This window comes from Mustela lutreola, chromosome 7 (genome assembly GCF_030435805.1).
Source record: "Mustela lutreola isolate mMusLut2 chromosome 7, mMusLut2.pri, whole genome shotgun sequence".
NCBI lineage: Eukaryota > Metazoa > Chordata > Mammalia > Carnivora > Mustelidae > Mustela > Mustela lutreola.
In genome coordinates this window covers 152,819,635-152,835,094 of record NC_081296.1, presented here as the reverse complement: position 1 = coordinate 152,835,094, position 15,460 = coordinate 152,819,635, and the positions used below count along the sequence as shown (strand labels likewise).

General features: G+C 42.0%; 1 pseudogene; it reads left to right on the top strand.

Moving 5' to 3' along the window:
• On the top strand, nt 1–630 carry LOC131837274 (immunoglobulin heavy variable 3-7-like; annotated as a pseudogene).
• Nucleotides 631–15,460: the final 14,830 nt, after the last annotated feature.

The following is a 15,460-nucleotide window of genomic DNA, read 5'->3' as shown; positions in this document are numbered from 1 at the left end:
ATGCAGCTGGGAGAGGAGCCCCAGCACCAGGATTTCCAGGTGTTCCAATCAGTAATGAAGACAAGACACAGACAACTCACTATGGACTTTGTGCTTCGCTGGGTTTTCCTTGTTGCTATTTTAAACAGTAATTCATGGTGAACAAGAGACCTTGAGTATGAGAGTGGATACGAGTGAGAGAAATGGTGGAGCTGCAACAATTTTCTGAGCAGGATGTCTTGTGTCCTCAGGTGTCCAGTGTGAGGTGCAGCTGGTGGAGTCTGGGAAATACACGGTGAAGCCTGGGGGATCCTGAGACTCTCCTATGCAGGCTCTGGATTCACCTTCAGCAGTTACCACATGAGCTGGGTCCACTGGGCTCCAGGGATGTGGCTGCAGTGGGTCGCATGGATTAGCAATGATGGAAGTCGCAAAAGCTACACAGACTCTGTACAATTCGGCATCTCCAGAGACAACGGCAAGAACACGCTGTATCTGCAGATGAACAGCCTGAGAGCCAAGGACACAGCCATGTATTACTGTGAAACGACACAGCGAGGGGACATCAGTGTGAGCCCAGACAGAAACCTCACTGTAGGAGAGGATAGGGACCACCAGAGGGTGCACACTGCTCACCGATTCCGTCTTTAGGCCCAGGAGAAGATGCAGATGGTGGTTATGGGCAAGTTTCCTGTCAGGATCTGGCGATTCTTCTCCAGAGAACACTTTCCCTAAGGGCCCTCTCTGCACACATGATTCTGTGCTTAACTTTTCACTCTCTGAATTCAAAAATTTGTTCTAATGGGAAAACAATTATATTAAAATGCACAAAATACAGATTCATTCATGTTGTTTATTCCTGTCCCTAAATATCAATGAATCACAAATATCCTGATGCTCATCAACTGAACCTTTGCAGGAATCCCAGAGGCACTCAGTATGCATCACATGTCCACCCAGATCAACGTGTACACTTGATAGAAAAAGCATAAAGTGCATGCTGGACATGAAGCCATAAAGGCATCAATAATCCAAAGTAAACAAAGTAAAGCAAAAATAATGAATACTGTTATGCTGAAAATAAATAAAAAGTAAATTTTTTAAAAAGACCACAGATTCACTTTTGCATATGATGCCCTTCATAGTGAAATAGAAAAAAATGTTGTTGATATTTAATACATCCTGAAGTTCATGTAATTATATTAAACAGTTGTACATTTTAAAAAGTTAAGAAGAAGAAGAAATGGTCTTTGGTGGGGGGTGTCACTGTCTTAAACAATCCTCATAGCATCAATGTTAGTAACAACATCAGAAAACAGTGAAACCCCACCAAGTGTGGTGTGGATGTAAAGCCTGAACATTACACACACACACACACACACACACACACACACACACACACAAAAGAGTATAAAACCTTCATAACTTTCTCTTACTTAATTTTTCTGCAGCAAAGATGGTTCCAAAAACAGAAATACAAAGCATACAGGAAGACCTCAAGAAGCAAGAAAAATCTAAAAGACACCACCTAACATTACACTTAAAGGATCTAGAGAAAATGCAGTGACTGAAGCTAAATACAGCAGAAGGAAGGAAATACTAAAGACTAGAGCAGAAACAAATGGTATAAAAACCAAAAACAGCAGAACAGATCAAAGAAAACAAGGTCTAGTTCTTTGGAAAAAATAAAATAAAATCGAGAAACCTCTGCCTAGATTTATCATAAAGAAAAGAGAAAGCCCCAAATAAATCAAACAAGAAATCAATATGTTTCTCTGTGGAACAGACAGAGTCTTGGAGGGGTGCGGGTCAGGGGATGGGGTAACTTGGGGATGGGTGGTAAGGAGGGCACATGCTGGGAGGAGCAGTGGGTGTTATACACAAATAATGAATTGTTGAGCACTGCATCAAAAACTAATGATGTACGATATGGTGGCTAACTGAACATAATTTTAAAAAGAATTTAAGCAGATAATGCTGTGATAAATAAATAAAGCTACAATTCTAGGATGAACATTCCCCAATCCAAATCCTGAAATTATATTCAAAATTTTCTGTTTAAACTAGAAGTGGCTGTGGAGGATGAGGTAACTGGCCAAAGGGCATTAAGGAGGCATTTCATGGAATGAGCACTAGCTATTATAGGCAACTGATGAATCACTAAATACCTCTGAAACCGGTAATGCACTCTGTGTTACCTGAACTGAATTTAAATTAAAATAATTAAAGCATAATATAAGAAATCAGTGTGATTGAGTGTGTCATTCAAAGTCCTTGTTTTGAAAAATGCTGATGGAATTTTCATCAGGATGGCACTGAAAGTACAGATTGTTCTGGACATTTTAACAATATTTATTCTTCCGATCCATGAGCAAGGAATGCTTTTTCATTACTTTGTGCAGGAACAAACAATCCTAAAATTTGTATGGAACCAGAAAACACCCGGAATTGCTACGAAATGTTGAAAAATAAAAACCAAACTGGAGGCATCACGTTTCCTGATCTCAAGATATACTACAAAGGTATTGTCACAAAGGCAGCATGGTACTGGCAAAACACAGACACATAGACCAGTAAAACAGAGACCCCAGTAATGGACCTGCAACTCTATGATCAAATAATCTCTGACAAAGCAGGAAAAAATATCTAGTGGAAAAAAGACAGTCTCTTCAATAAATGGCGCTGGGAAAATTGGAAAGCTACATGCAAAAGAATGAAACTTGGCCATTCTCTTACACAGTACACAAAAATAAACTTGAAATGGATAATAGGCCTCAATGTGAGGCAGGAATCTATCAAAATTATAGAAGAGAACATAGACAGTAACGTCTTCGACATCAGCCACCGCAACATCTTTCAGGATACGTCTCCAAAGGCAAAGGAAACAAAAGAGAAAATGAACTCTTGGGACATTGTCAATATAAAAACCTTCTGCACATCAAAGGAAACAGTCAACAAAACAAAGAGGCAACCCATGGAATGGGAGAAGATAGTCACAAATGATGTTAGACAAAGGACTGATACAGAAGATCTATAAAGAACTCCTCAAACTCAACACACACAAAGCAGATAATCATGTTGAAAAATGGGCAGAAGACATGAACAGACACTTCTCCAAAGAAGACATACAAATGGCTATCGGACACATGAAGAAATGTTCATCCTCACTAGCCTTCAGGGAGATTCAAATCAAAACTACATTGAGATATCACCTTACACCAGTTAGAATGGCCAAAATTAGCAAGACAGGAAACAACATGTGTTGGAGAGGATGTGGAGAATAGGAAACCCTCTCACACTGTTGGTGGGAATCCAAGTTGTTTCAGCCACGTTGGAAAATAGTGTGGAGATTCTTTGGAAATTAAAAATAGAGCTTCCCAATGACCCTACAATTGCCCTACTGGGTATTTACAACAAAGATACTGATGTAGTGAAAAGAAGGTCCATCTGTACCCCAATGTTCATAGTCATAGCAATGGCCACAGTCCCCAAACTGCAGAAAGAATCACGATGCCCTACAATGGATGGATGGATAAGGAAGATGTGGTCCATATACACTATGGAGTATGATGCCTCCATCAGGAAGGATGAAAACCCAACTTTTGTAGCAACATGGACGGGACTGGAAGAGATGATGCTGAGTAAAATAAGTCAAGCAGAGAAAGTCGATTATCACATGGTTTCATCTATTTGTGGAGCATAACAAATAGCATGGAGGACATGGGGAAATGGAGAGGAGAAGGGAGTTGGGGTAAATTGGAAGGGGAGGTGAACCATGAGAGACTATGGACTCTGAAAAACGATCTGAGGGGTTTCAAGTGGCGGGGGGGTGGGAGGTTGGGGTACCAGGTGGTGGGTATTACAGAGGGCACGGATTGCATGGAGCACTGGGTGTGGTGAAAAAGTAATGATACTGTTATGCTGAAAATAAATAAATGAAAAAAAAAAACTGGGAACGATCCCAAGCCCAATCACCAGCTTAAAAATGGACACATTGTGCTCTATGTTATCTTTGAAATGTTGCCCATCATTAAGAGAATAGTTTATTGCAGCTTCCTGATGGTGCATAGGAGAAGAATGAGCCACAAGCAAGTCAGCTGCAAGAGAATGGTCCCACGGGGCAACAGTAGAAATGACTGTCACCCTGAGCAACTCCTCAGTCTCATATTTATTAGAAAGTAGGTAACAACCAACAAAGAAGATGGAGTAGGTTACACATTGACCATAAGTCTTGTAGATAAGTCAGAAGAAAGGAGAAATATGTCTGGTCACATAATACATGACCTTTAGTGACCAAGCCCAAAGAAAAGGATTGTTTGACTAACTGCAATCACTCTCTGGGGTAGGGGACATCACGGAAAAATGTAGCAGGCAAAGAGAAAAGGAGGGATTAGGTTCATCTGTGAGGCAGAAAGAAAAGAGAGGAATGAAGGTCGATGACCTAGCAGGCACTAATTCCACTAAACATGTGCGAAACTGAAAGAAGAAAAGAGGAAACTAACCATTCTAAGTAGAAAATAGTATGAATCCTTGGAAAATTAGAACAATCCATAGAAGCACCACCGTAAAAAGATAATGATAGAAGTAGACTGTTCTCTACCCATTGTCTGCAGGGGGAGGTCTCCACTCCCCAAGGTCACCAGGTGGTTCTGAAGGTCTTGTGTTCCCTGTGTGCACGCAGAGACCAGAAGCTTCTACTATATCCATGAGAATCCTCAGGTTGAGATGCTGGATTGGAGGGGCCATCCACCTGCAGGGAATAACTAACTGATCCTTTAGTTGTTGCTGTCAGCTCAATGTGTGTGACCTCTACCATCCCAGGGAATCCTAACGACAATGTAATGGGATGAGGAGGAGGAGGAGGAGGGCTCTCAGCGAAGCACTTAGGTCAGGAGACAGCAATCTCATGATGGTATTAGGGCCTTTACCCACCAGGACTGGGAAAGATCCTTGCCTCCTGGCCCCGTGTGAGGTGACAGGGAAAGGACACTCTTAGATGTGTAGGCTCTCCAGTCTCCAGATCTGTCCACACCTTGACATGCGACTTCCAAGACTACAGAAGAGAATGTGGGAAGTAGGTGTGTGTTGTTTAAAGTCACTCAGTCTTTGTACCTTGTTACAGCAGCTGGAACAGATGAAGACATTAGTGACGCATGAACCCAAGCACTGATGCTCTGGAGTTTCTCTGCTGCTTTTGTTGTGCAAAGTACCTGATAAGTTCCTTCAGTGAGATTCAGAGTGGGCTTGTCACATGTTCCCTCCCACAGACAGGACTAACCAGTTGACTATCCCAGGGCTCTGTGAAAGGATGCAGTGGACACGCACAAGGAGAACCTTGGTACAGGGAGTCAGGGTTTCCTAGAATTTCTGGAACTTTCACTTAAGGGTGATGATTTTTCAAACTTTCCAGAAGATGTGGATGTGATGATTCTGTGGGATTCGATTCTGATCATCACATAACAGAGTAGTGTTGTACTGAAAGCCCTAAAGGTTAAGCTCTTTTGTTCCCTAGTTCCTTTCAGGATTCTTTCCTTCTCTGTGTTGTGTTTTGTCAGTTTGACTATGATATGCCTTAGAGATCATCAGCTTTTGTTGCATTTAATGTGAATTCCCTATACTTCCTGGATTTTGATGTCTGTGTCCTTCTGCATATTATGGAACTTTTCAGCTACTATCTTACAGAATAAACCTAATCCCTCCTTTTCTCTCTGTCCATCTCCAGAGACGCTTATGATACAAATATTATTATGTTTTTAAAAGGTCCCTGAGTTCCCTAAGTCTACCTTTGTGGTCCATTATCTTGGATTCCATCATCTTCTCAGTCATTATTTTCTATAATTTTATCTTGAATACCACAGATTTGCTCCTCTCCATCCATCCTTATGTTTTATGGCCTCCACTTGGGATTGTGTCTTGGTTTTAGAGCTTGTTTGTTTGTTTTTAATTTGGACCTGATTCAATTTTAGTTCATCTCTCACTGCAGTAAGGGATTCTTAGTGTCTTCTAACTTTTTTCAAGGCCAGCTAGTATACTAAAAATCACCACTTTAAATTCTAGTACAGACTTCATATTTATGTTTGTATTGATTAAAAACCTGGGAATGAGATCTACATCTGACTCATTCTTTTATGGTGAATTTTTCCATACTCTCATTTCTTTTCAATATCTTATTTTTTCAATTTTTATTTTGTTTTTTCAGTGCTCCAATTATCATTGTTTATGCACCACACCCAGCGCTCCATGCAATACGTGCCCTCCAGAATGTCCCCCACCAGGCTCACCTAACCCCCCACTACCTCCTACTCCAAAACCCTCAGTTTCTTTCTCAGAGTCCAGTTTCTCAGGATTCATCTCACCCTCAATTTTCCCCAATTCTGTTCTTCTCTCCTTCTTTAAAAATCCTCCGTGTTATTCTTTATACTCCACAAGTAAGTGAAACCATATGATAATGGACTCTCTCTGCTGGACTTATTTCACTCAGCATAATCTCCTCTTGACGTATCCATGTTGATGCATAAGGCGGATATTTATCCTTTATGATGGAGGCATAATACTCCATTGTATATATGAACCAAATCTTTATCCACTCGTCTGTTAATGGGCATCTTGACCCTTTCCACTGTTTCACAAATGTGGCCATTGCTGCTATGAATATTGGGGTATACATGGCCCTTCTTTTCACGACATCTGTATCTCTGGGGTAAATACCCATGAATGCATTGGCAGGGTCATGGGGAAGTTCTATTTTTAATTTCTTAAGGAATCTCCACACTGTTTTCCAAAGTGGCTGCACCTACTTACATTCCCACCAACAGTGTAAGAGGGTACCCCTTTCTGCACACCTTCTCCAAAACATGTTGTTTACTGTCTTGTTAATATTGGCCAATCTAACTAGTGTAAGGTGATATCTCAATATGGTTTTGATTTGAATCTCCCTGATGGCTAAGGATGATGAACATTTTTTCATATGCGTGTTAGCCATTTGTATGTCTTCATTGCAGAAGTGTCTGTTCTGCAATGAAGAACATTCATTGTTTCTTTTCCTGGAGAATAAAATAAGATGAGGGGAATAAATTAAGACAAATAAATTAGGATTTGTCATAATGAATGCTTCTTAAATAGAATATAGATCACAAAAAATAAAATATATATCAATGAAAAAATTTAAAATAGAAAAAATAAGAATGTGTATTTATAAAAATTAAACCTAAAAAATGAGGAGGGAGTAATATAAACTGTAAAGAAAGATGAATCAGAAAATAAAACAAAAATAAAAATAAAAAAACTTAAGAATCAAAAGAAAGAAAGCTAAGACTACTTCCCTGGGAACTGAAAGTGTGCCACATTCTATGATCATTAAACTTGCTGAGATGGAATTGTTCTGAGGATCTTCTGGGGGAGGTGCCTCCTGTGACTATTCTCAGTGGTTTTGCCCTCATGGAAAGGCACATCTTGGGAGCAGAGGGCAGGGCTTCCTGTAAGTGTGTCTGCCCTCCACTAGGTGCCACTGTTTTGCTTCCTGATGGCACTGATGGGTAGTTGAACATAGCATCTTCTCTCTGGGCAGAGGTTGAAATTTCACATACACCCACTCTTCAGTGAGCCCTCACAGAGCAGCAATCAACCCCTTTCTCTCCAATGTTTCCATCTGAAACACATGTTCACCCTACCTGTGTCTCAGCTGCTGTATCTCAGGCACATGATAGAGTTTCAAAACTTCTAGGGTCTCCTATGGTGTGGACCCATGCTATTCCTCCAGGGGAGAGTATTATATCTTTTTCCATTTTCCTACAGGTCTCAGGAAATACATCCCATGACCAGATTGTGGTTCACTGTTTATGGCAAATCAGACCAGAAAGCCCGCAATTAGACTCACTGTTCAACCAGGTTCCTGGCTCTTTGCCTAGCATCTGTGCATCACAGTGGTACAACACATCCTTCTTGTGCCTCTGCAGACCTCAGACCCTGGAATTCTGCCCCACTTTTCCACATCAGCACCTTTATGCCAGCCACATCTTCACAGTAGCACACTTCTAAAAGTTCATATTTTGTGCTCTGCTGCTACAATACATTGGGGTAGCTTCCAGAAGCAGGGTCCATCCCTGATGTCACCCCCACAGCTCTATCTGTCCCAAGACAACACTGCACCTATTACATAACAAAATGAGGTCGGTTTTCTATTTGACGACTAGTGGGTTTTGTTCTATCAGACCTCTGATTGTCTTCTTGGCTGCTCAGAATGACTTGATGACTACCTAGCTGTGTTCCAGAAATCCAAGCATAGCAACCCCTTCTCCACCATCCTAACTACTCCGTCCCACATTTTCTTGTAGCAAAGAGGGTGTGATCAACTCCTTCTTATAACAGCATATAACTCCTTCTTATTGCTGAAGCTCAAAGTTGAAATCCAGTGTTTTATTTCAGAATATCCTAATTTATTTCTCTCTTTGCTCTGATCCAGTTGTCTTATGGTTCACTTGCTCTTTGAATGAGCAAATCGATTAAATATTATGCAATTATTATATTATTTTGCATTAATGGTTGACATATTTCGTCCACCGACATAACCTCTCTCACTAGGAGACTCAGAGAAGAATGCACCACCTGGCAGTGAGCTTGGGGCTATGAGCAGGTAGTGAGGGGTGCTCCCCAAGGACAAGGATTGCAGGAATATTACAACACCACTCCATGTCTCTGTGCAGGGAACACAGGTGCATTTTGGATGGCATGGCCAGTTTGCAGTCTTCCTGATGCACAAGATGCATTCAGGGATGGAAAGTGGGGAATGTGGAGAACAGAGGTACTGAACTCATGCATCAAGGTCAAAGAGTCTGATCTGAGAAAATGAAAACATATAGAACAGAGCTGCAACATGAGGTTGTATTGGAATTGAATTTCCCTGCTGCGTCTGTTGTCAACAGTCCCTGTAAATCCTTCTTTTTTTAATTTTTTTTATTTATTTATGTATTATTTATTTATTTACTGCTCTCCTATTAGACTGAATTTACTACGTGAAAGGCAAAGGGCTTGGAACACTGAGAAAAATAAAATATTTGGAGAAAGAAAGTCAAAGAATCAACCAGAAACTTACAGTGGACCAACAGATTGACTTTGTTAGTTTAGGAGGGATATGATGCATGAATCCTTTTTAAATGTCCCACCACAGAATGCAGTAGGGCAGAGACTAGAAATGAAGGAAATATTCCTAAATGCATGGCCTCACCAGCTACTATGTCACAGGGAGATTAGGCATGTGCTCTTGAGTCCATTGACCACTACCCATCAGTGCCAGTGGGAGTATCTTTGGACAATAGAGTCCCTGCCTCTCTCAGAGATTGTGTAAATTTACTTTAGGGATACTCTTTTCTCAACCTTTCCAGAGAATGTGGATATGACGATCTTGTGGTATCTGACTCTGAACCACACTGTGAACCATTGTCCCACCATGACAGCTGTCAGGTGTGAACCTCAGCCATTGGATATAAAAGCTGGTATGACCCAGGATGGAAACAAAAATCTAGAAGACTTTCATCTGCAGGAAGGAATGGAGGCTTTGCTTCAGGAATGACTTCACAATGTAGGAAAGGGCACATACAAGAAATAAAACATATACATGTGCCATGGAGGGTGGACATGGGATTAAGTCATCTACCTGTGTTCTGTGAGCTCCTGAAGACTGTTTTCTCACAATGTTCCACCTGTCAGGTTCCCCAGAAAGTTGCTGCTGAAGATGACACACGAGAAGGAAATATTCTGACTCTCTTTCTGAGTTTCCTTCCAAGTACTGAATCAAGGTTGTAGCCAATTTGTCTCTAATTTGCACCATGTTACAACAGAACATTTAACTACCAGACTTTGATATCACCCCGTGACACCAAAGAGGTGAGAGACTGCAGATGATCTGAGAGAAATGACATCCAGGTTGCCTCCAGTATCTTGATGTAAAATCAATTTTATGGCACTTCCCAATGCCAGGTAACCCCCATCATGGGTGGACAGAGTGGCAGCATTCACAAAGGTGACAGGCAGACCCAAACAGGGACTGGGAGAAGGAAGAGATTCTTCAGAAAGTATCTTCAGGAGAAGCAGGAATGTCCCAAAAGGCCTTCTCCTGTCTCCCTGACCAGAATTATCTCATTGCCACAGAGACACAGATCCCACATTAGAAATAAGATTGTGCCCACAAGGCTGATATTATTTCCACATAAAATTAGACCCACAAACTCCCTTAATGGACAAGGATTTGAATAATATGCTGATTCTTCAATCCATTGCTATAAATGTTACTCTAGATTTCTGCTTCATGGTTACACCCTAGTGTAGTTATTATGGGCATCAAGCTTTTCCAAATATACCTTAAACGTATGACATAAACATATTACACATGTCCTTATAGCATCTTCACAGAAACTTCCTCATTTTAATTATGTTTCATTTATATTCCCATAATTGACAATAACCTTTCAAAAACACCTATGTAAAGCAGAATTTTTTTTTTTTAAACAGGGCAGAGAAACTCGCATATTGATGCAAAATTGTTCCTCTGCATCTTCTTCAGGTTCATGTTTCTTCTGGAAAGCATATAAATAATACATTTTCTGAGTTCCTCAGCTACATATCTAGGGGGGAAGCAACTTTATTGCAACATCAGATGCTGGAAACAATTCGAACCCCAAACAACTTCTTAAAAAAACTAAAATCCTGCTTTGTTCATTCTTTGGAAAGGTGCTAATCTTTAAAACCAGTGATTCTTTTTTAATGTCTGCATTATATTAATTGTTTCAAAACTACATTGTACTTCAGTAGTTTTTACTTCGAAAATAAAGAACTGTAAGAACTGAAATCACACCTCTAACAGGAATCTCTACACTCCCCCCAGTACTTTTCCTGTCTCACTTTAGTCACTGACATCTTATCTTGTGTTCCAGTGGGTTGTCCAGGTCTCCTCTCCATTAAACACTGGAGCAGCTCCTGTCTATCAAGCAAATCTCCACTTTGCAGGGACAAACTGGAGAACCCCTGGATAGAACAAAACAGCAGTCAAGTTTGCAACAAGCCATCACATAAGAGAAAAGAACCAACCAAAAAGAGTGCACAGTCATCTTCTGAGGTTGTTAATAAGCACAACACCATGAGCAAAGGGAAGCCGTGGCCAAGTCAAAACAACATTGAAAACCAGAGAGTCCTTCCCAGAAATTGTGGGAATTCTAACAACCTACATATGTGCATGAATTAGGACCTTTGCAAAAATGAAGCATATAGTGACAGACATTATTTCTCAGGAAACGTCAGTAAATTCCTATCAAAGACATGTTCATTGCTCAGGAAAATTTCAGAATGACCTCTGAGTATTCCAAGACAAGCTCCCTCTAGGATACAGCCTGAAGGAACAAGACCTTGACAGTCTCTGGTAGATAAAAATGCAGATTCTGAGCTTCAGAATGAAGGGGAGGTTGCACCATAAATGAAGGTAATCCGAGGTGGTCCTGAGAGAGAGAACCCAATTCTAGGCAAGACATGATGGGGAGACATAGATGGCAACTCAGAAGCAGAAGGACTCTGGAAAGCAAGAGGCAATGGATGCCAGTGTCTCGATTCTAATTGGCTCTAATGTAAACCCTTGGGACTGTCACACATGACAATGTCATCATGGTTGTGTCTGGAGGGGGTAGTTTGGAATGGAGAGAATGGGGTAGAAGTATCCTTCCCATCTGTACTTCTCAAGGACACTATTTCCAGAAACCTCAACATAAGGGCTGCATTTATTCTCCTACCTGAATCAACCCAAAACAAAAAAAGTGTGCAAAATATATTACAAAAGCTAAACCAGATGGAAATACATGAATGAGAGTGATGCAACAGAGAACTGTTAATACAAGGTTCAGGGTGGGGTCGAGCATGCTAGACAAGATAGACAGACAGAAGGGACAAACATGGACAGAAGGAGAAACAGTAAAGCCAGAGATAAGGAGACACAGTGACAAACCCTCCAGGAGTCCACAAGAGATACGAGGACTGGGGTGGAACTGTCCTTCTCACAGGATGAAGGATGCAGACCTAAACTCTGGGGCTGATAGCTGGGTGCTCCCCTTAACTGTCTCTTTCTCTCACTCATGGCCAATTACTCAGCAAGTCTTGCCGGTGACAAGTTCAGGACACACTCAGAATCCAACCATTTCTCACCCCTTCGCTGCTGCCACCCTGGACAGAGCTCCTATCAGTTTTCACTTGGCCGCCCTCAAGAATCTCCTCACCTTCCAGATTCCAAGCTCCCATGTCCCTGTCTCACTCCTAACTATTCCCCACACCAGAGTCAGTCAGAGAACCCTTTACCATGTGGAGAAAGAGAGGATTGTTGCTGGTTTGTGGCTTGTCTTCCCTCCTCAAATGTAAGCCCCATGAAGGCAAGTTCTTCTATTTCTGTTCACTGCTGTATTCACAGAGTCCAGGGAGGGCTACAGTTTGTGCAGTTAGAACCAAATAAATATTAGTTAATGAACTACACAAACAGTTATAGAACTGTACACTAGATTTCTGAGTAAAGAATAAAGGATCGGGCGCCTGGGTGGCTCAGAGGGCTAGGCCGCTGCCTTCGGCTCGGGTCATGATCTCAGGGTCCTGAGATCGAGTCCTGCATCGGGCTCTCTGCTCAGCGGGGAGCCTGCTTCCTCCTCTCCCTCTCTGCCTGCTTCTCTGCCTACTTGTGATCTCTCTCTGTCAAATAAATAAATAAAATATTTAAAAAAAAAAGAATAAAGGATCTGCATTTTGTATTCATTTGTGGGCTTTCAGAATGGTCGAGTTCTAGAAATCATCTCTCTCTCTCTCTTTTTTTTTTTCTTTTGTCACTGAGATTACAATGGCCTCTTCATAATGTTCACTGCATGAACTAGTGGAAAGAATGTCCGATAGGTTCTCTACATTACATGCTGCCTAAAACTGGCCTGGACAGAATACGGATGCTGTTCTGTCCCCACACACAAGAGCAGGTACATGTAAAGAGCAGAGGTCATAAGCAATGGCCAGACTGCAGGAAAACCACCATGAGTTGAATGAATTCTGCACCAGCGACACACAGTGCAGAGGTGACGAAGATAACTCTTCTCTTTGAGGACTAAGAAAATTATAGGCATCTCTGCTTCTACCTGCATGTGAACAAGTACCATGGTGGTATACGTGTTCGGAGGGAGATGCACATGGGGAACATTGGGAGCCACGAAGAAGTAAGTGATCATGTTACCTGAGGAGGCCACGTGGTCAAGGAAGGACTTACGATAAAGTTTTTACCTGAGCTGAACCTTGTCTCCGGACGATGTCTAGCAGATGAGAAAAAGCACAATGAGGGAAGAAGGCAGAGACTGTGTGAACCCAGCACACATGGTCGCCTTCCCGAGTGGATCCTGGGAGGAAGTTAACAAAACGGGGAAGGACAGGAAACCCTTATGGCACACATTCCTCTAAGGACAGTACCTGTACTTTCCAACGCTCATGGACACTCCTCCTCTCAAACTACCACTTCCCCCTGGAAAGGTGACCAATAAAGGAGCTTAACAGAGTTGAAAAAATGAGGAGACAAAATCAGAGAAGGGAATCAACTATCTACTTTCCACTCCAGTTTATGGGAAGACTGATGCATGTCTGTAGACCATGGTGTTCCCTGTTATTGTCAGCACTTACAAAGAACAATGTGGCTTCTCACCAGTTCTGTCCCAAAGCATAACATGGCTGCTGGGAGGCTCCATGTGGGGCAACATGGTCTTCTACCTGGTTGTGCAGCTCCTGAGGCATTCCCATTAGAGTTCCACTCCTTTGTTCTAAATGCACTTTGTACAAAGAAACGGACAGAGTCTCAAACAGAGACCATGTTTTCAGGAAAGCATAATGGTTCTTATTTTCCAATTAAAATAGAAAGCCAGGAGGGTGGCAGAGTAGCAATACATTTGCACTGTTTTGACAGAGACTACATTCTAGTCACAGTTAACACCCACAGTCAAGGTCCACAACGGCTCAATGTAAGTAAGTTCTTGGGACAGTAGGAGACACACATTTGTCGAGCCTCCTAATGAGCCTCAGTAATGCAGGAAAACTATTCTCAACAAAAGGAGATTCCACACATGTCCGGTACACTCTGTGGGAGTGTGGGCAGGTGTGGCTGCAGAAATGGGTCCTCTGCATGCACTGGTGACAAGGAACAAAGGCTCCTGGTATGAGGCAAAGAGCAGCTGCTGTTCCCAGGTGGTGCCTGCAGCTCACAGCTGAGGTTAGCAGTGGAGCTGAGTGGAGAATGTGGGAGTTATGGGCATAGTCAGAGGCTGCCACTTGACATGACATCCACAGGCTGGTGCCTGAGTGTCGGATTTGTTCCTGCACAGGTTTCTTCTGCATCAGGACAGCTCCCCAATGCTGTGTTTCCTCCTGGTGCCTCACGTCTTCCATGGACAGGTCTTTCTGAGCTTCTAACTCAACCTTCTCTGGTCCACCTCTTGCTGTCTTTGGTTCTCTTCTCCACAGACAGTAGAAAATTTCCTGAACAACAAGGGAGTTCTTCTCTTTTTTGGGACAAAGAACTCCTGGGCCCAGAGGGTGTGTGGGTGAGGCTGAAGCAAGTGGCTTCTTTCTGCTCTTTCAGATCTTCCTCCAGCTGATGCTTCCAACTGCTGCCCTCAGAGCTGTCAGTCATTAAAGCCAGTGATTCCTGATGCAGACAGCAACACAACTGTGTCCACAAGGATTGATTCTGGGGCAAAGAAGCCCTACAGAGAAAGCACAGAGAGTGCAATGTCCCATTTATGAATTCTACAGAATTAAAGCTAGTATAAAGTGACATGAGAAAGAACAATAGTTATGTGGGTACAGGGTGGTCAAGGGAAAGGAAAGGAAAAATTCCAGGGGGAAATGCTGGAAATTTTAGGGAGAATTGGTGCGCTCACTGTCCATAATGTTAATTGTGACACCTGTGTTTATCATATCACACACTCCATATGTGGGCCGTTCATCTTGTGTCGTATATACACATCGAACTTATTATGGGTAATAACAAAGGTGATTCTGGAGGGACATAGAGAGATCAGAAGATATGAAAATACACCTACACGATGCTGATTTTCTCTATATTTATGGTAAAGTATAAAATAAGCAAAATCAATCCATCCCCATTACAGGATGGGTTCTATATGCCTCATAGCCTGACTCTATGTCCTGCAGATGATTCGGGGTGGGGGGCAGCAATTCCTGTGGGGGGAGCACTGACCTAGATCCTGGGGTCAGTCTCACCCTGTATATCTTCATGGATACCCTACAAACACAAGTATACACCCTGAAATGCTATATAATAAAAAAACTTTTTTTTTTCAAAATTTGTCCTTAGCACTAAATTAAAGGTATTCACAACTGTGGGTCACAGCCTCTCTGTCAGAATAGATCCCCAAGCTGAATATATAGCCAGAGGACATGCAAATAGGGCCTCCCCTCTGCTGATTTA